Genomic DNA, 26,358 nt, shown 5'->3' with positions numbered 1-26,358 from the left:
AGTCATTCCCCCAGACTGCAGAGGACATCTCTCTTAGGCAGACATTTACCTTCCAAGAAGCTTTTGTCTCAGGGGGAAGCAACTGTCCCACCTATGGGAAAACCTCAAGCCCCACCCTGTGGAGTTGATGCCCTGCTGTGGTCTACAGCCTTAGGCTCATTAAGAGAATCAGATTAATCAGCCTGCAGGCAGAGGCGGACCTCTGGGTGCTTTGTGTCTTTGCCTGATCTGCTTCTGGACCCCGGCCTTGGAAAAGAAGACTTTGGTGTGCACCTTGGTCCCATCCAAACGCACCCAGCCCCAGCAGAGGGAGCCACAAGCCGTGGGTTGTTGATAGCTCCAAACAAGGTGCTCCAGGCCTGTTACAAACAGCATCTGACATTGGCCTGCACCAGAGACCCTCCAAAAAGACTGAGAGTCCTAGCAGATCTACTTAATACGTAGAACAAACCCAAATAGGCAGCCAAAATGGGGAGACAAAAAAACAAGCCCCAATTGAAAAAACAAGAGAATTCTCCAGAAGAAGAGCTAAATGAAATGGAGATAAGCTATTTATCAGATAGAGAGCTCAGAATACTGATTGTAAGGATGCTCAACAGCACAACAACCCAAAACCTATTGAACACAATGATATGAAGAAACAAAAAGAATAAATAAACATCCTAGAATGATGGTACCAAAACCTTAACTCCATCCTCCATAAGGTACTTAGGGTTGTGCATGAAGAGAGAAAGCATCAACATGCGTAGTATAGTCAGTCCTAAGCCCTTCTCCAGAAACTACCAAAATACACCATTATCCCGAAATCTTATTAGCCTGCCCTGAAAAGATGGTTGTTTGACCCTGAATGTCATATGAATTTTCCTGTTTCAAACACTTCCAGTTCCTTTCACTCTTTTATTGCAGTATTGTCTCTCCCTATACCCCCTTTTTAAATCACTCCAGCTAAATTTCTAGTAAGTTCTGAGTTCCTAAGGCCTGAAAAAAATCTATTAGCAATTTCATTACCAATAGAAATAATGAAAATCACCCAGCAGCCATAGGTTATAGTTATTTACCACAGCCTTTCAGTCTTGTGTCTCTTTTGTCTTGTGTGTTTTTGTTTTCATTGTCATTTGTGTAAGTATAGTTCTTGCAAAAGATACTTGAGTTCTTTTAGCCTAGGGGAGCAAAGAAGAATAGAAGGCTAATCATGTTAAAAATGCTGCCAGGTCAAAGCAACTTAGGGGTCACAATACTATACTTGTGTATCTGGAATTACCATAGCAGTAAAATGAGATGGTAGGAAGACAACCTCCCTTCAACTTCAAACACATTATGGTTCTACACAACTTCTAGTTTGCTGATACACATTCTTTCTTTTCATATCTATAGCATGAAAGGAGGGTACTGAATATTATATTAATAAACTATAAGAATCCCAGTTCTGCCATTTATTAACCACATGACCTTAGGAAAGTTCTTAATTTCCTTTGGTCTCAAACATTTTATAGTAACAGTACTCATACTTCAAGGAGTTTTTGAGAGGATTAAATAAGATGTAATCGTTTATCTGCCCCTATTATATGTTAATAAATCTCATATCATGTAATCCTCAAAATACTCATTTTATAGTTGAGGTACTAGGGCCGGGAGAGATTATTTGCCTGAGAACAAACAAGTGAGCAGCAGGCAAGATAGGACGCAAGCTCTGGTCTCTGTGACTTTTAAGAGCAATGACTCCTCTAGATAGCAGTTCTCAAATATTTTGTTCTCAGGGCCCTTTTTCATTATAAAAAAATACTTATGACACCAAATTTTTTGTTCATGTGGATCACAGTTATCTATATTTACCATATTAGATATTAAAACTGAATCATTTTTAAATATGTAGAATTGATTTATAATAATGAACACATTTCATTTCAACATATTTTCAAAAGAATAATAGTGAGAAAAGTGGCACTGTTTACATTTTTACAAATCTATTTGTCTAACTTAATTGGAGAAATTAGATATCTGCTTCTGCATTAAATCTCTTGCATTATGTTGTTATGGTTGACATTTATGAGCTATATGTGGTCATAGATGCATAGATGTAAAAGTAGGAACATTTTAATAGTATTTTCATAAAACAATGGTTATTTTTGATACTATAAAAAATCTAGACAAGTAAGACTCTCCTAAGAGTTAGACACAATACAGAATCTGAAACCCTGTCAATGAAATTTTCATTTTCTGATAACTTAAAATCTGACAATCACGTACTTTGGATTTTTTACACATGCGTGATTATGAAACAATGGGCACTAATCATTGGGAGAAAAAACCTTGGTTCACTCAGTTATGTAGATCAGGTCTGTGGATAGAAACTTAGAACAGTACCTTAAACAGAGTTTGCCCCATATAAGTGTGAACAATCCGTATATCATTATTAGTTGAAATTTGTGATCAAATAATTTCATTGTTTGATGTTAACTGGCTCATATATGCATCCAACTCTGATTTTAGCCTTTGCAAATTTTTAAAAGAAAGATACTTTTAGTATAAAAACAATTTTTATAAGCTAGATTACTTTATAACTTTTCAAGATAGTTTGATATGAACAAATATATTCATTATCATAATGGACTAAAAGATAAGCTAACTATACTATAAGACCTTTCTAGAATATAATACTAATAAGTTGGAATGGATTTCTGCAGAGCCAAAATAAGTTCATCCCTCCAAGCAAAGAGCCAGTTCATCCTGAAATTTTATTACATATACAGTGAAATGAGAGTTATAAATCAGGGTAGGACTCTTGGGGAAAGATAGGCTTATTCACTGAACATTTTCATTTCTGCACACATTTTAAAAACTCATTTTGCATTCTGAGCATTCTGACATTTACACAAAAGATTAAGCCTGTTTTACAATTATAGGACGTAGTTCAACATCTGGATGTCCTCTCTTTTTTCTCCCTTTGCATTAGACAACATAACAACTTTGATTCTTTAGCTTTGACATCTGCTACTAGAAAGAAAGTGGACTCCGGGTTGTGACAGTGGTTGGATGGGAGAAGGGAGCTATGGACCACACTGATGTGGGAAATAGCAGTCTTGTTATAGCACACACCAAGAAGCAGACTGATCAGCACTAATGTGCTGAGTACTTACCCAGAAAATGTAGAGATAATTAGTTGTGTTATCTAAACTAATGCATTCCCACTTTAAAATGAGGACTAGATGGCTAAGAATTATGAAGGCAAATTTAACAACAATGAAAAGTAGTAGCACCCATCCCAGTCCACAATAACCATTACATGGTAAAAGGATTATGTCCTAACATCATGGTCATTACTAATACTGCATCATGTGCACATAACAAATGAAAATAAAGTCTCCCTGTAATGCATCTAAAACCTGAAGAATAAATCGCAGTAGACTCACTGTCATCTTCTTAAAAACTATAAATATAGCAATCATTTTTCCAACAGAAAATAGTTATAAGAAGTGAAAATTTACTGTGAAACAGATCCAATACCTTGCATATAGACTGAGAAGGACAGATGGTGAAAGCAGTAAAAATTCCAGTGGAAACTACGACTAATTATTCTTAAATTTATGAGGCTTGTCTTAAAGATAAGGTTTGATTTAAATAATAGCCACTCAGCTCTTTGCAAAGACAAATTTAATCTTATGACCTACAGTGTGTAAAGTAGAACAGCAAATTACTTAAGCATAAATGGGATGTTCTTGAGAGGAATACATTTATCGGTAGAACTACAAATTTTTGGTTTCCAGGTCAGTGCTTACTTCTGCAAACGTTAAGCCTCATAGAAAAAGAAATATGTGGATGGATGCCTTAGTATTTCTCTGCTCATCCCAATACATACTTCTATTTCATATTTAAAATAATAGTGAGCAGGCAAATAACTTTCTAGATCATTATCTGATTTTATGCCCAGGTATTTATTTATATTACCAAATAGCAATGATTTACATGGAGTAACACAAAAATAGTATGACTATTCTAGCTTCAAAATACCTTGTTGAACTTGAGCAACTTCTTGTTCAAAAAGGCTGTGCTTTTGAAAGTAACTGAATATATATATATATGAGAATGCCTATATTCTGTGTCATATTTGGATCAAGAGAACAGCTGCAGTTTAAGGTAGCTGGAAGTGGCAGTGGAAGTACCTTGGTGTCCTGGGAAGACTGGTGAAAAATTGAAATAAAAAAGGAAGCAAAATTGCTACCCTCCAGAAGTGAGGAGTCACTAACTATTCCTTTGCACTACCTTAGCCAGGGGAAAATGAAGACCTTTCCAAAGGGCCTTAACAAGGCCAAAGAAGTATAAATTGAAAGATTCTTGAGGCAAAAACACCAGTGTGCCAGGCACTATTCTAAGTGTTTTTCATGTATTAACTCAGTTGCTTCTTCCAACAAGCTTATGAGTCGTGTAGTATTATTTTCCCAAAATTACAATACAGCAACTGAAGCACTGAGGATGTGCTCAAGGTCATAGGGCTAGGAAGAGTTGAAACAGATTTCAACACAAAAAGTCTGACTCCAAAGTCTGATCTCCTATGATATGCCATACATATAAAAGCAGGATTTCCTAGTATCTTCAGGAAGAAAAACACTCACCAGCCTGGCTGGTGTAGTTCAGCGGTTGAGCATCAACCTATGATCCAGGAGATCGAGGTCCGATTTCTGGCCTGGGTTGCGGGCTCGATTCCCAGTAGGGGGCGTGCAGGAGGCAGCCGATAATGACTCTCTCATCATTGATGTTTCTCTCTCTCTCTCCCTCTCCCTTCCTCTCTCTGAAATCAACAAAGGAATATTTAAAAAAAAGCGCTCACCAAAGATAATAGTCAATGCAAAGTTAAAGTCACCATGTAATAATCAAATATATATATTATAGTCTACTACCTAGAATCATTTTTAAAAGAATCTGATTTGTTTTCCATGTTTCCGACTTGGCAATTTCACAATGAAAAAAAGAGATGTGAGTTTCTACTGGCTACCACACTCTGCTTTAGTCTTACAAGTGTTTTTAATCTCTTCTTCTTTTGAAGTAAATTTTAATGAGTCCTTAATTGTCAAAGGATTTCATAAATATTCATTAAACATTAAGAGTAGTTGTGACTCCTTTCCCGAAAATCTGAACGAGAAAACAGTTAAGACTCCACGTAGGGGAGGCGTGGAGAAAGGCTAGGAGGAACTGTGAACATTCTGTTTTGTATTAGATGTTTATCCAAATGGTTTGTATCATTAGAACACTAAGAAAACTCCTAGTGCGGAGATACTTTTATTTCTGCCCTTATAAGAAGTTCTCCACAGTATCACCTCTGTTGAAGATATTTTCATTTTTAACACCCATCCAATTCCAAATGATCCAAAACATCTCACACTCTTTATGATGCCTTCTGCACCACTGAACAGTAAAATGGTTATGCTGTTGAAGGAAATGATTGTGATCTAAATCAACAGGGCAGGCCTGGCTATTATGAAAGTGCCACAGACCTTTTTCAGAAAAAAACACACACAAAAAAACAGGTTTCCACAGTGGACTTGAATCTTCAGAGAAAGCACTCACCAAGGTGTGGCATTCATATCCATCCCACAAAGCAGTCAGGGACCATTGTCACCCAGACAGACTTCTCCTGAGGAAGCCACAGCCTCAAATACTTCCTAGTTGCCCAAAGAGGGGAGATGCCCACAAGATATCATGGCAGTGCCAGTGTTCCCAAGGTCAGCCTACGACATGCAAACTGCCTGACAAGTCAAATATTAACTCAGAACAAATCTCTCCAAACCCCACCACGCCTGATTCACTGAATCAGGCTGAAAACAGTACCTATAAAGGAGGGGAAAACACGTTTGCTTTTTCCAGGTGTACAGTAATGATTTCCCCTCCCTTTTCTCTTACAATTTGTGTTTCCTCAATCAAGAGAGATAAACACATATTTTATAAAGGTACCTTCATAAAGTGCATTGTGAAAGAAGCAGCCTTGTCACTATCACGTAACCAGAAATAAGAGACATATCACTCAAATTTGGAGAAATTAAGACATAAATATTAAGAAAATGAGTATGTTTATTTTGTAAAGTCCAGCTCTATAATTTCCAATATGAGCCAAATTCAGAATTCTTAAATCCTTTAAATGTTTTAAAATTTTTAATTAAAAATAATCAGGTAGTTTTTGTTTTTGTATTTGACTCCAAAATATCTAACTAATCTGAATACACTTATCAAATTGTTAAAACTGTTTCCCCAATTGCCTTGTGTTTTTCATTTCATAAGTTTAGGGGGGACTGAGTGCTGGTAGGGTGGGGATGGGGGCACGTCTGTAATGACAATTTAATAAGCCATACTTTGTGGCTAAATATTATGTTTATAAGGACTCTTATGCTTTTTCAAAGAAAAAATAAAATCAAAACTTTGTTTACCTACTATGTCCAGTAAACACAAACTCTTTACACTGAATCCAGAAACACACGGCAGAAAAGTGGGCCATGAGTATGATGCAGGAATAGAATCATGTAGCTCAAGGGCCAGAAGATTGTTTTTGGTGGCATCCTCTAGATACAGGGAGAATTTTGTTAACAGACTAACCTTTTATTAGTTCATTACTTTATGATTATGTGTCCACCTTCAGATGAATATGTATTATGACATAAACAAATAAAAAAGAAAATATAAGTAAGTGATTTCTTAATGTCTGTTCACTAATTTATAGTTCAGAATAAGAAAGTCAATTTTAGTCCATATATTTAGGTTCAACATACACGAAAAATGTCTTGCTGAAAAATATAAAAGCAAAAAACCTGTATTTTTCTTGACTTAATATGCCTTTATTTTGGCCTATTAAAGATTACCTGATAGTTACCTTCTACTGCTTTAGAAACCCAGACTGTCTTACCCTCTGCTGAATCCACAGAGCGACCAGTAAAGTGCTTAGTGATTGAATGAATTTAAATGGATTTAAAATAGGTCATTGTGACGGTTAATTTTATGTGCCAACTTGACTGGGTTACAGGGTGCCCAGATATCTGATCAATCAATATTCTTGTGTTTCTGTGAGGGTGTTTTCAGATGAGTTTAACATTTATATTGACAGACTGTGTAACGCAGATTACCATCCCTAAGGTGATGGACCTCATCAAATTAGTTGAAGGCCGGAATAGGACCAAATGGCTGATTCTTGCCCAAATAAGAGGGAATGCCTCCTGCCTGACTACCTTCAAGCTGGGACAGAGGGGGTTTTTTCCTGCCTCTGGACTCAAACAGAAACCTCAGCTCTTCCTGGGCTCCAGCTTACTGACTGCAGATCTTGGTACTTGTCAGCCTCCATAATCATGTGAGCCTGTTCCTTATAATAGATATATGTTTACATTATACTATATATTAAATTATAATTTTAATTTATGTCTCCTGTTGATTCTGTTTCTATGGAGACAGCTAACACAGTTATTCTTAGTTTCCTTAAATATCCAGGCTTCTTTTAGGCATATATAAATGATTCTTATAATTAAATCTGAATTACCTTGGGCCTTTCGATTGCGGTTCTCAGAATTTCTTCCATCTAATAAAGAACTATAATTTCATTGTTAGCAATCTAGTTTAGTTCCCACATACTGTGTTCAGAGTCTACGTTTTATTGGTAGAAATCCAGGCGGTGTAGCCCCTAATGCCTCTGTGCCCTAGTGAGTATCCGATGCAAGCTAAGATTATATCATCAACATCTTATTAGAGTAATGCAAAGTGTCAACATGAGAACAAACAGCAAGGGTTAAATTCAAATAACAAGTCAAAGATTTCACCCAAAGCTAAGGTGCACTCACCAACTATTAGATACTCACAGATCAGACAGAGTGATTTTGTTTCTGTTTCTATAAAGTTCATTGGGCAGTATCTCTCCCATCTCTATCCTTGACTGGCCCAGAAATCTGTATATAGTAATCTTTTTCAACAGTGTTTCCCCCTTGAGAAATCAAATTGTTTAATAAATTTCTAGGTTGAAGACCAGTTCAAGATGCTTGACTCTCTTCTACTAAATAAGGTAATAAAAATCCACCAGAGCTATAAAAGCTATTGGCAAAAATCTAAGCTTCAAAATACATGAAAAATATGTTGGTGAAGAACACAACCATTTAAAATCTATATTACTAAGCAGATACATATATGCCAGAAATCTTACTTGAAACATTTAAGCATTTTTCATTACATGCATTCTGGATGTTTTACTAAAGAGCTTACTCATTTCCGGTGACTAAAGGGAAAAAAAGTACTTCAACATGTTTTCAATAAAAGAAGATGGCTGTGAAAGTGAAATATAGAGTTTGAGGCTAGCCAGGACAAGCTAAAGGTAAATTCTTTGCACTCTAAAGGTACTCAGACACTTCATCCTAAGATAAATGCCTTTCCATTCTCTCCAAATGTACCAACAAAAATGAATCACGGAGATTTTTGTTTTAATTTTCTCTTCTTCAAGGTTTTCTCTTTCTAACTTAAAAAAATAGTCTAGGAAAGAAATAGGAACAACAGGTAAGAATTCCTATGATCGTACAGAACACAGAGTAATATATGGCTTTTTCTGGTTTGTTGTAAGGTCACTAGCCTACATCAAGGCACAGCCCCATTACTAGGCACTAGTTAACCCCCAAGTATCCTTTTCTGAGCTTTAATTCTATACATTCAACTGACTACTGGGTCTCTATCATTTCAGGCTAAGAGGTATTGCTGATTCATCAAACTCATATATTTAGATCTGAGGTTCTCCTTCCTCTTCCCTGAAGCCCTCCATCTACCCCTTTGATTTCTAAATCTGCTCCTCTCTCAGTATCTCTCTGATGAACATAACCACCATCCACCCAGCTGCCAAAGCCAGAAACCTGAGAATCTTCCTAGGCATCTCCCTCTCTCACATCCAAAACACCCAATCCATCAACAACATAATCATTTTAATCTTCTAAATTTTTCTGTAATCCTTCCTCAGCTCTACTTGATGCTGTTAAAAGGATGCTAAATGTGGCCCTCATCATTTCTTACCCCATTGCCTGCAATAGGCTCCTGATCTCTGCTCTCTGCCTCTACCTTCCTTTTAGCAACTTTACAATATGGCCAGAATTACAATTTTCTAAGATAGATATTCATTCACTTGCTTAACTCAGCAATTATTTACTAGGCACCTACCAGGTCCCAGGCTCTGTTGCAGGCCCCAGGATGCAGCAACGTGGGGAGGAAGGGTGGAATAGACACAGTTCCTTGCCTGACAAAGCTTATAGTACTTGCAGGAAAATAGACAGTAAGCAACAAAGATGAAAGCATGTCAATTATGATAAGTGCTACCTAAAAAACTAGAGCAAGGAAGGGGAATAGGATATGTTGGGAGCGGTTGTTATTTTCAAGAGGGTGGCCAGGATTTCCTCACTGCAGAAGTCACATTTTGAGAAAAGGTAAAGAGGCAGCTATGAAGTGGAACAGGGTTCCAGAAAGAAAAAAGAGCCCTAAAGTAGAAATTGAGGCAGATCCTAGAGGGCCTTGTTGGAACTTTTCCTCTGGCTGCTGTGCCAAGACTAGACGATAGGGGCAAAAATAAAAGCAGAGAGCCAGTAAGGCAAGCACCGATTATAGTTTGGACTTGGATGGCAGTGTGGGAGGTGGTAAGTAGTCAGATTCAGGATATATTTTGAAGGGACTATCGTAACCTTAGTTTCCCAGGAAAGTAGAGCCTAAGACAACTGCTTGAACAAAGGTAGTTTATTGGAGAATGTCATCCCAGGAAGGAGGAGTACATGGCCTGGGCAGTGAAACAGAGAAGAAAACAAAGGCAATCTGAGGGTGCCCCACTAGAGTTATGATGACATCTGTCTGAGTATGTCTATCCTGGGGGGAAAAGAAGGGATTATCATTCAGCTCCTATATCCCACTATCAGTTCCAAGAGGATTATGAAGCAGTGCTCATGGGGCCCCAATATAGATAGTGCTGATATAATTTTCTGATGGACTATATGTACTTTGTGACAGATAAAGAACAGCAAAGGATAATGCCAAGAGTTCTGTCCTAATCAACTATAAGAATGGAATTGCCGTTAACTGAAATGGAAGAGGGTGGGAAATAAACTTATGTTACTTACTCCTGAGAAGTCAGTCATGGATCTATGCAAACCACTGGGAAAAGTGTGCGCCTCTTTCCACCTTCATCTCCTGTCCCCTGCTTACAACCACAAATTAACCACTCACTCCCCCTCACCTCCAGCGGGGCACTTACACTAACCTCTGCAGTCCTCGGGCCACACCATGCTCTCTCAGATCTCTGTGATTTTGCTCATGTTGGTCCCTCAATCTGGAACTTGTTTACTTCTTTCCTTTGCCCACATAACTCCTTACCCATTTTAGTCGCCAACTAGCTGATTCCCCCTTTTAAGTCAGTTATTATCTGTTCCCAAAGTATTCCTTGTATTTGTCTGCCTCCACTTCAGAATGTGAGCAGTGAATATTTTTCTTGAAGCCAGAGGGCATACTGTAACATTATAAGATAGTAGGTGTATAATAATATATGGTAAATGAGTGAATAAATAGATAAATGGTTTCTCCAAGTCATTTTATGTTTATTTTAAAGATACAATATTCATGCCTCAAACCAACTTTCGACATGAACTGTTCCAATATTTTAATACATCACTTCATCTCTGAGACATTAAAGGTTATGTCCAAAGTCATGTAAGTAGTAGCAGGGCAACTATTAAAATTCAATTCTTATTCCCGTGACAAAAAGCTGCTGCCTTTTCCCAAAATTTAGTTAATTCTTGGACAAGATCTACGTCTAATGTGCTCTAGGATATTTTATAGGATTGGGTTGTTAAAGAGTAAAATGCCTACTGCATTTTAATACCAATTTTCCATTTAAACATAAAAATAAGGCCATCTGGGCCCTGGCCAGTATGGCTCAGTTGGTTGGAGCATGGTCCTGTGCACTGGAAGGTCACAGGTTCGATTTCCAGTCAGTGCTCATGCAACAGGTGACAGATCGATATCTCTCTCTCACATAGATGTTTCTCTCTCTCTCACTACCCCTTCCTTCCCTCTCTAAAAATCAATTTAAAAAATAACACCATCTGGAGTAAAATAAACTCATTTTAGTGAATCTTAAATCTTATATGGCTCTTAAGGAGAGTGATAATATAATCCGATTTTGTGCAGCCAGGCCCCATCTCAAACTTCCAGGTAAAAGATCTTTCCCATGTTGTCTGTTATCTACAGGACTAAATGACAGAGTTAGTGAATGCAGTTCTCGCAGGGCTGAGACCAGCAAACTTCTCATAGTGCCTTCTTGGCCTCGTTCCATTTTAATTCTGATGGAAAATGTGAGCACATTAGTTTTAGACTCAATATAGGTTTCTGTCGGGTAAACTTCTTGGCTGAGTAGATTTTCTGAACGTAGTCCTTTTCACTTGGAACAAATGTGTTATTCCAGGAGATGCCAACACATCATGTGTTACTGATACATAACAAGATTAAGAGGAAAAATGAAAACATTTAAAATGCAAAACATACTTGGGGGGAAAAAAATCACATAGTCAAGTGACCTGGGGAATGGCCCCAGCCATTTTCTAAAATTATTTGGACAATATTTTTAGTACACCTAAATCCTCTTAAATCTGCAAACTGTTTTAAGTTTATGGAATAAAATGGCATACAAGAGAAACCATCACTCTATAATTTATAGTGAATAAAAATCACTGAAGTTGGAAACTTCTAAAGTCCTATTAAGTCATTAAAAAATCTCTCATATTTAATTATCAGAAACTGTAAATTAATATACCATTCTGAAATGTATGGGTTAGATCAGGTCACTAGATATTCTGGCATTTTAATATTTTCTAAACGAAAATGCCTTTACTAGAAAAATAAAGCAGAAAACTCCGCTATCTAAAACACTAATCATTCCACAACTTTGCTCACAAATCTTCCATTAATTTCCAGTGCTTGTGGATAAAGTTGAAGCTTACTCACCTGGCACTGAAAAAAGCAACATAATTTAGTCCAGTGGTTCTCAAACTTCAGCTGCACGTGTGTCATCACGTGCAGGGTTTGTTATAACAGACTTCTGGAGCTATCCCCTGAGGTTTCTGATTCAGTAGATCTGAGTTGGGGCCCAAGAATTTATATTTCCAATAGGTTCCCATGTAATGCTGACACAAGGACCACAATTTGAAAACCACCAGCTTGTCGCAATTTACTATTTGTGGCCCCATTTCCACTCCTGACACAAACTCCTGGCTCTGCATATTTTCTCACCCTTTTTGTTTAAACTATTCTAGTCGCTCCTATGCTTACAGACTCTAGGGTTAAAAGAACTTTTACTGAACTTGTAATCTACAGAGCAACTGTATTTCAGTTGTATTTTTCTTTTTACACTCACCTGGGGATATGTTTATTGATTTTAGAGAGGAAGGGAAAAAGAGAGGGAGAGAAAGACAGAGAGAGAGAGAGAAAGATCCATGTAAAAGAGAAACATCGATCGGCCCTCTCCCATATGGGCCCCAACTGGGGATTAGACCACAACCTAGGTATGTGCCCTGACTGGGAATTGAACCCACAACCATTTGGTGTGCCGGACAACGCTCAACCAACTGAGCTACCCAGCCAGGGCTCAACTGTATTTTTTGTTTATTGCTTGTGTTATCACTTTATGTTTTTTATTAAATTTATTGGCGTGACGTTGGTTAATCTCAAGTGTACATTCCTATGATACATAATCTGTATATTGTATTGTGTGCCCACCACCCAAAGTCAAATCACCTTCCAGGGGTGGGAGGGTAGAAAGGATGAAGGGAACCAAATATATGATGATGGAAGATGACTGAATGCTGTCACAACTATAGTCCACTGTACCCTGACTCGGCTTTAGCATCACCTGTTATTAATACTCCGATGTCAAACCCTGAGGTTGTTTCCCATCCTAATGACGGCCAAGGCCCTGAGGGGGAGAAGCCTGAAACAATGTTCTGGGTAACAATGTTTTTGTTATGACTGTGAGTTCCTCCTATCTGAGAAGGGGCTGTCAGTGTGGATGCTTGCCCAACCACTCTACTCCATGGCAGGAAAGGCATTTCTGCTACATTGAAAAGTAGAAAACTAATGGGCACTTCTGATTCAGGAGTGAGCCTTCTGGCCCAGGCAACCTTAATATGTGTAGGAAGAGTTCCTGATAAAGGTTCATAAGCAAATGAACAGATTCCTACAAGGCCCAGATGAAGAATTATGAACAGCAGCTGTCCCCAAAAGATATCTTTTCCCTTTCATTGAGCAAGCAGGATTGTAGGTAGGCTACTCGATAAGTTTTTACCTAAGGAAAAATGATCTGATTCTAACCAGAACTAATGTTAACTCTTAATCACAAAGAATTTTTCTCATAAACCAACTAATAAAATGGCAAATATAACTGCCTCACTAAAATTCTGATTTCAGAGACAAAATGATATAATTGATATCAGAAAAAGCAAACAATAGTCAATGAAGAAGCCCTGATTCAATATTTCATTTGTAGAAAATATTTTTCTGGAACCAAAGTTTTCAATTACTAGGAGAAAAGAAAAACCCACAATGTTTTCTAACTGAAAGGGGGAACAGATCTGTACTTAATTTTGTTTCTGCTTATCTCTTTTATTGTATAAACTTCTACAAATATACAAAAAAAGTTAGAGCATATTGAGTTCTCGTAATTCATTTTTATAAAATCTTAACAGATTTTTATCTGTAAGGAATAAAATATTATAGAATAAAGCCAAACGAGTAGCAGTTCCTTTACTCCACTATCTTAAATTTGCTATTTACTACTCCTATGAATATTTTAGGAGCTTTACAGAGATATAATTCACATGCCATAAAATCCACCAATTTAACATGTTCAAATCAATGCTTTTTAGTATATGTACTGAGCTGTGCAACCACATCACAATCTAATTTTACAACATTTTCATCACCCCAAAAACAAGCACAATTATCCATTAGCAGTCATTCCCCATTCTTGCTCCTGGCATTGTACCCCAGGAAATCCAGAGCTACTTATCTACTTTCTGACAGTATAGTTTTACCTACTCTGGACTTTTCATATAAATAGAATAAACCAAAACCTGGTCTTTGCATCTGGCTTCTTTCACTTAGCATAATGTTTTCAAAATTTATTCATGTTACAGCTCATAATCAGTACTTCATTCCTTTTTATTGCTGAATAATATTCTATTATAGATAAACAACATTTTGTTTATCCATGCATTTGGACCTTTGGTTTGTTTCTACTTTGGGGTTATTATGAATGATTCTGCCAGGAACACTTGTGTACAAGTTTTTTTTGTGGATATTAGATTCTTATTTTGGGGGAGGTACATACCTAGGAGTGAAACTTCAGGGTCAAATGGTAACTTAACATTTAATATTTTGAGGAACTGCCAGACAGTTTTCCAAAGTGGCTGCACATTTTCCATACACAGAAGTAGTGTAAGAGGGTTCCCATTTCTCCACATTCTCACCGACTCATGGTATTATAGTCATCCTATTTAACTTCTCTGAACCCATTCCTCATTTAAAAAATGGAGATAATAAAAGCACCTATCTCACGTTGTGTGGAACTCACATGAGTTAAAATACGTGAAGTGTTTAGAACAATACTTGGAACATTAGCAATTATTATTTTCTTAACATTTTCAATGTTTGAATTTTACATTTTGCTTTCTGATATACTTGGAGCTGATTTTTATACACGGTGTGAGGTGCGCTTTTCCTATAGTCTACCTGTCCCCAGTGATCCCCAATGCTGCCTTTGACATATATTGTTTCCTTATATATATGACTCTCTCCTATGTTCCATTGGTCTTTTCCTACCTTAGGTCATAACCACACTATTGTAATTATAATGGCCATCAAAATGCAAAACCATAATATGTTTTTATATCAAGAAGAATAGGTACCCATATCTTTCTCTGTGCCTAACATCTACAAATGCAGACATTCACAAACGGAAAGATAAGAATTTGCATCCTTGGATTTGTGAATTATAAAATCACAAAAGAAATATGCTAGTTATTGTCTATGAGAAGATTAGTATCTAAAAGAACTATATATAACTTTAAGAATGCCATTGTTTTACCCCTAGACTTTTTCAATTATTTTGTAGATAATTAGGTAATGATTTACTGGAAACCATAGGAGTAATAAACAAAGAATCTTGACTGAGAAGGAAGACATTAGAGAACTTTTGGGGGATAATTTTGCTCAAATATCCTGCAGGTACAAAAAGATGATATGAAATCCTCAACAGATTTTTTAACACCCCTTAAGTAACAATGACATGAATGGGCAACAAAGCCACAGAACAAAAGACCAAGGATTCTCATTTGTTTTGCAAAAGCCACAGTCTGGATTCACAGTTACTATAGAAATAGTCAAAGGAGAAGTAGAAAAATTTGGATCAGTAGTACAGAAATTTTACCTGGTAAAGACAGTTCATCAATTATTCTAAAACATTCTACAGCAACTGCCCCAAACCGTAAAATTCAATGTGTAAATCTAAAGGACCTCAGTATAAGCGATACTCTACAATGACCTTGTAACTTTAGCACTAAGAAATCAATCTGCAGAGGTGCTAGCACTCACTCTCAAGGTAGAAAGCTACAGATCACATTTCTTGTTTGCAGTCATAGCAACTCAGGATATTATGCAAATAGTCTCTTTCATTTAACATTTCAAGAAATCTTAGGAAGAGGAAAGAGGGATGTATGCTCCATTCTTCAATGCAGAACGCAAATTTCTTTCCTAGAAAATTACTCAAATGTGTTCCTAAGTTTCTTCTGCTCGCCTCAGATACTAAGATAACGTGGCTCAGAAAAAAAATGTGTGTAAGCTGCACTCCCTTGAGCACTAATTTACAACAGCTTAAATGTGGTTGAATATAGAGTACTTTTTGCAAACTAGTATATATTGTAATAAATAGGAAAATCAAAGCAGAAGTTATGAGCTCTCAACTTTATTCGCATGCTGGATGATTTATTTGTGGAGGAGGAGGTGTGTGTTTTTGTAATCTGTCTCTTAAATAAAATGTTCATGTGGCAAAGGCTTTGTTTTGACCTTCTAAACACTCAGCATCAATAGCAATTCTGAAGTCAAATTTAAATGTCATTCTTCAAAGTACAAGAACTAAAACTCTGGACTCTCAAGTTCTGGTTCTGGCTCTAGACGTACTAGTGAGACTTTGGGTAAGTCATCTAACAACTGTACGCCTCACTTTCCTCACTTGTAAAAATGAGAAAACACAAGTATATCATTCAAGTTAACTCAGTCTTTTAAGCAGGAGCGTGGGCGCCTGTCGCATATATTCCTACTGGGTTTACTTTAGGGTGTGTAGATGTTTGTTTATATAATGGCACTTTATGTTCAGTTAAAAGAAACCTCCCAGCTCCATCATCCCACACACAAACTACTTCCGTTTGTACTTGAAAGGAAATTCCTTTCCAAGGTTCACAGTACATTAGAGACAGCTGCATTGCTGAGCTTCCTCCAGAAACTTTAAAAAGCTGCAGATGTAGCCCATGTATGACATGGATCATGGAACAGGACAGTTCCAAGCGTTTAGATAGCTGCTTCTCCAACCCTCTTTTAATGTTATATTTTCCAATGTGTTGCCTGCCTACATTTTGTGTATGTGTGTGTGTGTGTGTGTGTGTGTGTGTGTGTGTCAGTGTGTGTGTGTGTTTGTGTTTATTTTAAATCAAGCCCCTGAGGGAATGCAGAAGTTCCCCTAAAGTGACTACCTTGAGTGCTAATTTCCAAAGCGAGATAAGGTAAAAGGTACATGTCTAGTTAATGACACTGTAACACCAGACAGTCCCTACCCATTAACTTCCAAAGAGGCAATCCTCACGTAAACCACACATTCTCTGCACGTTTCCATATTGCCCTGGACCTCACAGTGTTTATCTGGGAAACTCAATTCTGGACTCAGAATCAGCAAAACAAGAATACCACACCAAGACAGGAAGAATTCTGGCACAGGGCATTTCCAGCAGAGGCAGAGAGTTAGAACTTGGTTTATTTCCAGAACAGTCCCCAAAACGGCACAGACAGCCACAAAGCCAACCTATTTCACTGGGAATACCATCTTGAATCTAACTGGAGGTGGGCACAGGGCTTAGGAGCATCCAAACAACCATATGCTGCTTTCTGAGGGTAGTTCACAGAGCCCAACTCTGAAAACGTTTCCAGGAGCCTATCAGGTGTCCAATGACTATTTGGAGACAGAGATGACTTAATATATCTTAGAAAGAGAGGATATTTGGGATTCTTATTTCTGTTTCACTCTCCCAGAAATCCTTTAGTTCATACTTGGATTGTCCCAAGTCAATTAAGACTGACTATCCCTTCTTCATCAATATGGGCAATATGTTTTTTTTAACCCTCCCCTGAGGGTATTTTTTCCATTGCTTTTCAGAGAGAGTGGAAGGGAGGCAGAGAGAGAGAAGCATCGATGTGAGACACCTCAGTTGGTTGCCTCCTGCATGTGCCCCGACCGGGGCTGGGGGTGGAGCCTCCGACTGCAGCATGAGCGCGTGGCTGGAATCGAACCCGGGACCCTTCAGTCCTCAGGCCAACACTCTAACCACTGAGCCAAACCAGCCAGGGCAATAGGGGCAAGATTTTAAGTGCTAGGAGAACTGTTTTATTCAACCATAGGTCATATTAATGTAATACTTTATGAAAGAACGCCTAAATTGGATATATCGGTAAGTTACCCTTGAAACCAATTCCTGACAATTTCTCATAAAAACATGATCATAAAATAGGTTCTTCCGTTGGTCAGAAAAGCAGGGGGCAAGGCGGAAGGGGTAGAGGTTCTGTCTGTAGGTAAAGAATGAACTGAAATGTATTAACTCTAATTTAGGGTGAACCAAATCCCTTAGGGGGGGTAGCTTAATCAATTGCAGCTTTCTGGGCTCAACTCCCAAATACCTGAGCCAGTAGATCTGGGGTGGGGTACAGGAAAGTGCATCTTAAAAATGACCTCGTGATTCTGATGTAGGAAATACACTGAACTATGACGTGAGGAAAACTGCGGACTCCTTATTTCCCAAATGGATGAATACGGATTGCACACAGCTCACAGGCGGCTTCCTTAGCCACTGCAGCAAGTCAGCAGCCAGTGCTCCCTGCAACATCTGCAGAAAACCCTCATGTCACCTGATCCTGAGTTCAGGTCTCTTCTGCCACACTGCACCAAGCTGCCACAAAGAAAACACATTGGCCAACTGCTATATTATTGTTGGCAAGCACCGAAATTTGCTCAAAACCTTTACAAATGAAACCCAGCTGCTTAAGCTCAATACCAGATGTCTTCTACAATGTGTAGCTTTGATAGATTAAATTGAGCATAAGAAAGAGATGAAATATATGAAAATCGAATTTGCAAGATGTTTGTCATTAAGTCTGTTTAACCAAAAAAAGACAGAAAATTATATTTTTCCTTGTAATAGATTAAGTAGGATAGATTAATAATATTCATAACAGCTACTAAAATGCACATTGTGAATAAACTGTTTAGTGTATATTAATAAAATCCAGGCGAAAAACAAATCTCCAGAAATGCCCATTGAAAAAAATGTTGTATGTCTGTGAAATCACATGATTCAGCATGAGGGTCCTTTTCCTTTAGCTCCATCCCCCAACCTGAACGAGTTTTCACTCAGGACATAGGAAATTAAGTAGGAAATATTTAGTGATATCCCCTGATTTCAATAAGCTGTAATAATCCTATGAAAACACATATATAAGAAACATATGTGTGTGGATATGTATAATACATATAGCAAAGTGTGGAAGTAAAAAAGCAATTTGTTTAGCAACCTCAATTAGATGGCATCTACCCTTCTGTTACCACATCACGATGGAACTTCCTTTGTTGTTGTTTTCCAGGTCACTGAACAGTCCCCAATTGCTCAGCTGATTTCAGAGCCTAAGTTAAGCTCACAGACCACTCAAATATTCCTCCAAAGAGCTGCTGCACATTCCCTCACTCGAATGAGCTAAGAGTTCATGGGTAAATACAACATATTATTTTTACAACACTAACCTTTTTTAAAATATATATATAGAAACATAAAAAGACTTGGTAAAGGAATTTGAAAACAATATTCAATTGAGTGTATTAACTTTAACTAAGACAAACATGCATTTGAGATTTAGCCCCATAAAAAGGTGCATAATCATTAAAATCATATACAATTATAATTGGCAGAGTTTTTTTCAGATTTGAAAATAAGTATTGCCTTAGTTTTCCTTTAAAGAGAAACCAAAATAAAGCTCAACACTTTAGCAAAGGCATAGTTTGATCACAAATAGTCCTACAAACACAACAACAGAAAGATAATTTCTTGCAGAGTTTGCAAAACAAACCTGACATCAGATTTTCTGAAGCTGCATGCTATTGGCCTTGGCATAGCTTATAATAGAAAGAAAACAGAAAGGGCCAGAAAAAACTTTAAGATGCCTCGATATATTAGATTGTCTCACACTTGGCTGATATCTCATCAGTGTAGTTCCCACATCACAGAAGTCCCATGATTGATGCAAAAGTGATGTAAGTCACTATTTCCTTACATATAAAACTCCCATAAAAATTGTGACGATACCAAGATGAATTTGGGAACATTATGTACCACAGGATACTGTCAGGCAATAAAAAACTATGAACTAAAGCCAGTTTTCTGCACGTACTTGTGAGGTTTTTTTTTAAAAAAGCTAGATATGTACATTAATTTTACTCTAGACTCCAGAAAGGGTCAAAAGCATAGTTTCAGATATTAAGTTCCCAGGATCAAATAAAAGATGTATACACAGCTAGTCGCAAACCTGTGGCCTATTAAGATTCCTAATGCAAAATTTATAAGATATTCTTCATGAGACATAAGGTTTGAACTGCTGTTTTAATAAAGGAGTGAAAATTGTGTGTAACAATCTGACAGACCTGCAGTCTGCCAAGTAATTGAACTACTTGTTTCACATATTATTTTTGGCAATATGGTGTACCTTGATATCTTGAATTTCTATAATCTCATATTCCTTCATTTACTGTTAAAATAATTCTATAGAAACTACAGAACTACATCACCATTATTTGTGGTAGTAACATTTCTTGGATACCAAAGTTCATGTAAAAATATTAAAGTGCTTTTAATAATATTTATAAACATATAGCTAGTAAATAAGTCACTTAGTAGCCAACAGGAATTCATTATAAACAAAAGAGTACTGGAAATATTCATATTCCTATGATAAATGACAGTAGCAGCTGGTTTAGATGTTTCTGATTGTCAGCCTAATCCAGAACCTCTTCCAGAAAAACTTCCCTTGCCCACAGTGTCTATTCTTTCCATCTTCATATTGGGTGACTACACATCCCAGCTGGGTTACACCTTATTACTAGAAGGGCCAGCAGCCAATCAAATTCTATCTCCAAAAAATTAAAACTAAGAGACATGAGACATTTATCAGTTAACTCTGGAGAGTGAAGCAAAAAAAAGGTCGTGGCATGCAGACACTTTTTTGGGTCATGTTCAAAATAATAAGTGTGTCCAGGGAGACAGGCTCCTCTATACACCAAGCACTGTGCTATGCTTTACAGTAGTAAATAAGATGGACACAGTGTTTTCCTCCAAGAAACTGAGCTTCCAGTAGGAAACTGGCACGTATAATGATAAATCGTACGTACTATAAAGGAAAAATAGGGCTTACAATGAAGGATTATTCAAGGGAGCTCATTTAATTTAAACTGCTAGGGAGAACTTTTACTGGACATTTAAATGGAGAAGCAGAGTAGATAAGCAAAGAACTGCCCCGGCGGCAGAGAAGGCGTATGTGAAACACCTGAGGGATAAAGGCCTGCATCATTTTGGACGGGAAAAGGCCTCTGTGGCTGATGACCAGTGAGTAGTGAGATGAGCTGCAGAGGGAGTTGGGGGCCACAGAAAGATCTGGATTGCATCCCAAATGCAACAGCATCCATTAAAGAATTTTCAACAGAAATAAGGGAAGAGACACACAGAAAAGAAGAGGGGAATGCCCATGAGGCCCCTCGGAGACACACATGAATGGAAGGAAGCGCAGGGCCTCAGGGCCTCTGGGTCCCACAAGACCTGTGTTTCCTTTAGCTTTTCTTTTTCTTTTTAATATATCTTTATTGATTTCAGAGAGAGGAAGGGAGAGGGGGAGAGAAAAAGAGAGAGAGAGAGAGAGAGAGAGAGAGAGAGAGAGAGAGAAACATCAATGATGAGAGAGTCATTGATCGGCTGCAGCCCACAACCTGGGCATGTGCCCTGACCGGGAATCGAACCCCGATCTCCTGGATCCTAGGTTGACCCTCAACCGCTGAGCCACGCCTGGCTGGGCACCTTTAGCTTTTCTTTATACCTCCATTCAACTTCTTTCTCTACTTAAGTTTCTGTTCTTTATGACAAAAATATCAAAACAAATACTGTGATTTTACATGAATAGTTAAATATTGAAGAATATGACAGAGATTATATTGAAGCAGAGAAATCAGTTAATCCAAAAGCCATAGCTTCCCCAGTGTTAAAAGAAAAATGGTAGGGCCTAAAAATAAGAACTAGGTTATTCTGAGCACATACTCACAAAATCACCCTTAGATATTTTAATATTAAAATTTCACAAAAAATATATTAAGACGACCAATGTAACTATCTTACAGATGAAAAGAATTGTAATAATCAAGGCCAACAGGGTCCACCTGGACCTAAAATGTGGCATAGGAAAACTTGATAGACAATTTAGCTGATTAATATATTTTCCTATAATTAATGTCGATAATTAGTCTAAGTCAATAAAAGATTTATAAAATGTTAGTTTAGATTCAACTGGCTTACGAATAAATAAGTAAAAGCCCTAATTTGAATTACTATTATTCATCCAGAAGCCTTCACGTACTTGTAATTTCAAGATATAAGTTATGGATGCACACACATATTTATATGCATGTGTATACACACACACACACACACATACATGACTTACATATATGGTTTCCACCACTATTAAAGAACATAACTACCTTCTCATAAAAAAGGTAAAACTAAATAATTTGAGTTTGTATTGAATAGTTATGTGAATGCTCATTATCAAATCCACTCTGCAGAATTTAAGCTGAGAACTATAGTTTAGTCACTTTCCTCCCAGGTAAATTACCGCAGAGATCAAATTTCTTACATCTGTGATGCTCACCACAACTTGCAGTTATTACCGATTAATAGGCCGAGATTAATTGTTGGAAGTGCCACATAATTGCTGCAGTAGAAAATATTTTAAACACAGAACCACATTTATGCATTTAACAGCTGTGTTGGTCTAACAGTTCAGATTTTCACTGTATTTTGCCATATGGTAACACAGATCATTTTTCACTTAAAATATTACCAAAAACTGGTGCCCTATAGCAATATTTACCATTCTAATTTTGAAACTACACATTCACAACTATGTTTGTTATCCTCCTGTTACTGCATTCCTTATTTGCCTTAAATTCTACTTAAAATATTTAATAACACTTATTTTTCTGAATTTAAATTAATGTTAACCAGGTAAAACACAAATATTGCAAAAGGAAACCTATGGAATAGGGCCTGGCAATGAAGAGGCAGGATGTAAAATCTAGGTTGTATAAAACTGTAAGAGCCATAAAGACTGGGGCCTTCTTTTGTTCATTGGATTTGGGGACTTTCCTGTATTTAAAAAGATCTGATTCCTATTTCCTATCTCACCTACTTTCTCTGTAACTCCTTACCAATGTAGAATTAGTCTTCATCTAAAGAAAAAAAAGTTAGCTGTCAATTTTGATCTTGATCTGATTGCTATAATAATTTACTACCATGATTTTAAAGGGCGGGGGGGGGGGGGGGGGAAACACTGCAGAAATTTTCACATATACATTTAACAGAAAGCTAAATAAAAATCTCACCTTTTAAAATTCCAGAATATGAGGCCCATCCATGTCAGGAAGGGTACATTGTTGCCACAATATGTTAGAAAAACAGAAAGAATCCTTTAGTTTTTAGGTCTGTCAATCACATTTACATCCTCACTGAATTCCTTTAGCAGAACTTAAGGCTGGTAGTGACCAAAATGATGCTTTAATACTGTTTGCACAATGCACTCTATTTATTATAATTGCCTGTGATTCTCTACTGTGTTTTGAAAAGTAAGAAGCAGGATAGTACATTTTAAGTAGAAATGAGCACTACAGATTTTCACCATTGCAGTTCATATTTTCACTTTTACAAGAAGGCAATTCTCCATTCCACAATCCCTAGCTTTAAAAAAATCCATTTCTGAAGCAATCACAATGTACCAATATTAAGAAATACATAGTTCAAAATGTCTACCAAGATGTACCCTTGCTTCCTTTTTTCTAAGCCTGTGTCTCCTCAAGTAAAACAGTTAAGATTTAAGCAGTGATAAGATTTAGGCTGATGAATCACGCTGCACACAAGCCACCCCAGCCACTCCATCCCAAGGGGAAGAGTTCTTTGCACTTACTGTGACTTTGCAGAGCTTTGCACCATTTAAGGTAAAATTAGAATAGCATACATATTTCTTCTTTATACAACTTTTAGGTTTCCATATTTTTAACTTAAAAAATATTTTTATTAGCCTGAACCTCATACTCTCCAAATGTTTCAAATTATCATTTTGAAACATATTTACTTTAAATAAGGATTTAAGGTCTCAGAACATTAATCTTGGCTTTGTCATTCACATAAGAGTCAGAACCACCTCATTTGTCTGTGCTCCATATTTACCTATTTTTGTGATCATCATTCTCACCAAAGTATATGCAGGAGTAATGATTGCAAAGCATTACAAAATGTCAATGAATATTTAACTTGGATAGTTAAAGTTGTTTAGTCATGGTTAAACTCATAGTCTCTATAGCACATTCCTTCTTCATCAGGGAAAAATCATAAAAACCATGAAGCTTATTTTTTATAAAAAGTTATAGGTAGAGAAATTCTTCCCCCCAAAATTTAAAAGTTCATTGGTGACAAAGGTAGGAATACAAATTGAGATTCAGTTTGTTAATAATTCTAAAATAAGCTACAGGATTCTTTTGAAATTTTGTCTCAATTTACATTTCCAGCTTGGTTGTCTCCTATTTCTGCATAAATTAATATTATTAATAATGATATTAAGCATATGTACCAAACACTATTCTAAGTGCTTTATGTGCATTTACTCATTTAGTAATCAAATCAGCCCTATGGTAAATATTATTATTATTATCCCCATTTTACAGTTGAGAAAACTGAGGAACTATTAAGATACCTCATTTGAGTTCACACGTCTAATAAGTGATAGAGCTAAGACTCAAACCCAGGCATTCTTGTCCAGGGTTCAGATTCTTAACCACTGTGTTACAAAATAAATTAGTAGAAACACACACTCACAGACAGACACACACACCAAAGTGCCTTGAACAAGGAGTCTAAAAGGCTATGTTACCTGGAGGAAAGCAAGGAAAGGCTCTGGGCTTCAACTTCCTTACTGGAAAAGTAAGACAGCTATACATTATTTTCAGGTCTACTTTAAGCCTAATGATTATGATTCAAAGATTCGGTCTTTAGCATATGGCCTCTTTGCTTTTTATTGACATATCTCAATAATGAAATAGGTATTCATATGTTTCAAGGGAAATGCTGAAAGAAAATGAAAAGTTACCCTCAGGCAATCAAGAAGCAGGATAGCATGAATATAAGAATAAGAATTTCAGCTCACTTATATCATGCTTTGAGCTTCCTGAAACATTCTTTAGAAACAGTTACCTTGAGGCCTTTCTAGTCTCTTCTACAGGATATCAGATCATAACAATATTTTGGAAAATAAACTAGCAAACCAGGTAAATGAACTACCTATTGTTCTTTCGTATCAATATACAAAACTCCCTTGAGTTATACTTATCCATACCAGAAATTAAAAGCATCTTCCATCCTGGCCAGTGTGCTCAATGGTCAGAGTGTCAGCCTGAGCACCCAAGGGTGGCGGGTTCATTTCCTGGTCAAGGGCATGTACCTGGGTTGCAGGTTTGATCCCCGCCCTCAGTTGGGGAAGCAATCAGTTGATGTCTCTCTCACATCGATGTTTCTCTCTCTCTCTTCCCTCCCTCCCTTCCACTCTCTTTAAAAATCAATAGAAAAAATATCCTCAGGTGAAGATCAACAACAACAACAAATATTAAAAGCATTTTCCTATAGCCAAGTCATAAAATACAATATCGCGATAGTGTTACGGAGTACTTTGAGATTATGAAAACATTAACCTTTTAAGTGCCAATCAAAAGTACATACCAAATGATAACACATACTTCTCAAATAAATAATATTGTCAAATTGGTTCTATAAAATGCATTCACAAGTACATGAGGTTGAACTATCAATGCATTTTGATCTCATACATGTTCCCTTTGTGCCCTGGCTTAACTTTATAAAGCCACTTTCTCCTTGTGACCCCATCACTGCAAATCACTATCCCAGATAGTTGTTTCATATCTATTAAGTTATCTTTCTTCTAACTTGGAAATACTTCACCTACTCTTATAATTATTCTTTTATTTTAAAAAAAAAAATTGCTACCCTTTAGTCAACTTTGTACAAGAATAATTCTTCTGGACAAAATGATCGCTAAGCAGCCCCCTTCTTAAATGTGGATAAATTCTGACACATTCACAAATTATAATTATTGCCATTATAAAACGAGAGATTTACTCCATATAAAAATTCAAACAAACTTCAAAGTTAATTAGCTAACCTATAAAAATCTAACAGTATTCAACTTAAAAAATGATCAAAACAAAGTTTATTAGAACTGTTATTTTCTTAAATTCTTTACCTATAAACTGTCACAGGATGCTGCCAATCAAACTTGATACTCAAAGTTCCAAACTGGATTGCACTTCCTTCTTAATTGCTAGAGAAAACAGACGCTCTGAATCCCTTTAACATTATTCTAATACACTCTCTAGAAAACTCTGCCCTAATAGAAAAAATAGTTAAATTACAGAGCAGTTGGAGGACGGGGTTGGAAAATGTTTAGCCATTCAACTTCTGCCCTGAACTTTTCATTCTGTGACAAGAGCCACAAAAGCAGACCTGAGCGGGCCCCCTGTGAGCACGCACCGCGAGCACTGACCTTACCCCTCGTGTGCACAGGCCGACGCGCCGCAGTTCCTCGGCCGCCCCACTGCAGCAGGAGGCAGGGAGCGGACCTGCCCCGTGTGACTCTCGCCTTCCCTTCTGTCCCTGTGACTCCTCCTGCCGGCCAGCCTGAGGCAGG

The 26,358-nt window shown here is 37.1% G+C and overlaps 1 protein-coding gene across 17 annotated transcripts in view; it reads right to left on the bottom strand.

Annotated features, from left to right (window-relative positions):
- The window catches only part of BMPR1B (bone morphogenetic protein receptor type 1B), a 325,971-nt gene that overhangs the window by 56,846 nt on the left and 242,767 nt on the right, over positions 1 to 26,358 (bottom strand). Inside the window, exon 1 of one of the 17 annotated variants that reach the window (XM_081144311.1) lies at positions 26,215 to 26,315. The exons of 13 other annotated variants lie outside the window; for them this stretch is intronic. The gene's annotated coding sequence lies outside the window, so the exon portion shown is untranslated. Of the gene's footprint in view, positions 1 to 22,990; positions 23,010 to 26,214; positions 26,316 to 26,358 lie in introns of those variants that run through there. 3 more of the 17 variants (XM_081144310.1, XM_081144314.1, XM_081144309.1) reach the window with 3 other exon arrangements.

The sequence above is a fragment of the Miniopterus schreibersii genome, assembly GCF_964146895.1.
Source record: "Miniopterus schreibersii genome assembly, chromosome: 1".
NCBI lineage: Eukaryota > Metazoa > Chordata > Mammalia > Chiroptera > Miniopteridae > Miniopterus > Miniopterus schreibersii.
Note: the sequence above shows the minus strand (reverse complement) of the source record. Positions and strands in the feature narration are given on the sequence as shown.